The sequence below is a fragment of the Andrographis paniculata genome, unplaced genomic scaffold (genome assembly GCF_009805555.1).
Source record: "Andrographis paniculata isolate CXL003 unplaced genomic scaffold, ASM980555v1 Contig100END, whole genome shotgun sequence".
Taxonomy (NCBI): Eukaryota; Viridiplantae; Streptophyta; class Magnoliopsida; order Lamiales; family Acanthaceae; genus Andrographis; species Andrographis paniculata.
This window is the reverse complement of record NW_026137370.1, coordinates 57,501-60,000: the sequence shown is the minus strand read 5'-3', so window position 1 is coordinate 60,000 and position 2,500 is coordinate 57,501. Positions and strand designations below refer to the sequence as shown.

The 2,500-nt window shown below is 44.5% G+C and overlaps 1 pseudogene; it reads right to left on the bottom strand.

Annotated features, from left to right (window-relative positions):
- LOC127254568 (cytochrome c biogenesis CcmF C-terminal-like mitochondrial protein) overlaps positions 1-1,251 on the bottom strand; it is a 1,539-nt pseudogene extending 288 nt beyond the window's left edge.
- Between the last annotated feature and the right edge of the window lie 1,249 nt (positions 1,252-2,500).

Below are 2,500 nucleotides of genomic sequence, written 5' to 3'. Positions count from 1 at the left end.
GACAAAGGGGGACGGGGAAAGCTACAGGCCGAAAAGCTTCGACCCTTCTTTCTAAATGGGGGTGCCCGGGGCACCTCATCTTCTCATTTCGTCGTTGCTCATTCCCGTTAGTCCGAAGTTCCTGGCCTTTCCTTCTCCGCGCCCGCTCACGCTTCGCTGACCTATCGCGTGGTACAAAGAAGAAAGTACGAAAGAATAGTAAACGGAGCACACCGCAGAAAGATTCTAAATATGGTAAGTCCCCCTTGGATTCGAGAAGAAGGAAATGAAGAACGGGAACGAAACGAAATAGGGCCTTTCTAGCTCTAGTTTCGGATGAGCTTCTCCCAATTATGTCTGGTAATAGAATAGGACGGCTTGCTCTGACCAAGACTCTACTTTTTGCTCCGTCTGTGGAGCGTATGAATTTCCTTGAATGTAGATAGACCAAAAGAGGGAATTCAGGGATAGGAATAGGAATTAGAGTACCATTGGAAAAAGGGGCACCTGTGGGAACATCTCTACTGACGAACCATTTCAATAGTACGGGTGCTGCCGTGCCACGAGGCACGACCATGGAAGTAATTAAAAAGAAAAAGTGTTGTAGTTGGACCATCTGTTCTATCCGTTAGAGTTTTGCTTCTCTAGAGAAGATGAGAGGCTCAAAATGAAAGTGTTCACAACACATACCGAAAGGATACGAATTAAGCCGACCATTAATGACTAGTTCGAACACCAGGAATGGTCTGATCCCTTATCAGAAATCTCTCTCCCAGCAATTGGAGAAATTTTCAGATGCTCTGCCCACTTTAGCCTCAATGACTAAGATAGACTGTGGGGTTGACTTGCAACCGCTGCAAATTGAAGCAAGAGATAGCCCAGCTTATTGCAACAATATAGAAGAGGAGCCTGAAGTCACAGTAAGAAAGATTCTATTGGCAGGACTCCGGTGGCCTACCATTACGACAAATGTGAAGGATTTTTGTCGGGCGTGCGCTGCCTCTGGGCGCTAATGGATCGAACTTGAACTCTTTATGGTATCCGGTTCAATACCAGTTGGATTGCTCAGTTGTATTCCTTTTTCCTTGCTGGTTCCTGCTAATTCCTTGCAGCAGCTCTAAAGTTCATTTTAGATTCCCATTGATTCCCTTCCTGAGTTCGATACGGGACGTATGATTCTATTTGCCAGAGAAGCTGGGCGTGTATAGTTATGATTCTTTCCTTCTTATTGCTTTCCTCGTCCGAACTCAACACTCAAAGAAGGAAGAACGATAACGAATAACTCAACTCGGGTTTAAATACTCCTTCCTCATAGGTATCATCGACCGACCGGGAACTCATGTTCTCATGGTTAGATACCGGTAAGTTTGAATTTTTCCACTTATGCTTCTAAGGTAGAGTTTCCATACCAAAGTGGTGATGTAGGCGGATTCCTTCGAAAGTATCCCTCCCTACGCTCCTACGCTCCTTCTTTCTCGATCTTTTCACTAGCTTCCGACCTCATAGATGGGAGTTTGAACTTCGGAATAAACTGAAACCGCTTGTTCTTTGATTTGCCGAGTCTTTGTTAAGCTTTAATCAAAGAATACCATACCTCGTTCTGTAGATGAGATTCAAGTTTGAAGAAATACCGGTAAATTGATCGAATTACAGCTCTTCCTCCACTCAACGCGTATTTGACTTTGTTTCAACTCTTCCCGGTAGTGAAGGAGTTAAAGGTGTACATTCCGACCAAAGCTGCTTAGGTCATACTTTCTTGCCTTCCCCTTTACTCCCTTTAAAGCTCTTGACTCTGCTTTTTCTCTCATCCCTTGAAGTCTATGTTTCAACTAGACCATCTACAAGACCCGAGGTAGATTCAGGGTAAGTGTCTGAGGAAGTCTTTGTCTTTTCAGTCGGAGTAGTTGCATTTCCAGCTGCTTGATCGTTCTTAGCTCTGAGTTTTCTTTGGCTCGTCCCTTTGGCTTGTGGGAATGGTCAGCTATCTCTGTCTCTGGTTCGAAGAAGGTCTTCTATCCCGCGTCTTCAGAAGTGGATGTGTTGTTTTCTTTCCTCGTTCTTGTTTTTGCTCTTCCCTTTGAAAGCCCTCTACGGCTGATCGCTTTCTTTCTTCAGTTTCGTAGAATCTGTAGTTTCCTATTGGATAGGTTTTTTCCCTCAGATTACCTCCAAGTTCTTGGCCTCGGAAGGCCTTATGCTTTGCTTTCCCATTCTAGAATTCTCTATTAATATGTTGCTTGCCCATCGTTGTCTTTACGAGCCTTTTCAAATTGAAAATCGACGTCTAAAGATTCAACTCACTCTACCTAACCAAATCCTAAGCCCAAGCGCAGACCTTCGCTATCGAAGGGGCCACTTCATCCCTTCCGAAAGAATGAAATGCAGTAGGACCATCCTTTTCTTGCGGCATGCTCCTCAGATTTACGGATTCGCAGGGGACTCAGGCCCTACTTCCTCGATGACATTTGCGCGAAACTAAGTAGCGCCCTTTCCTTTTTTTGAATAACCCATTTTTCATAAG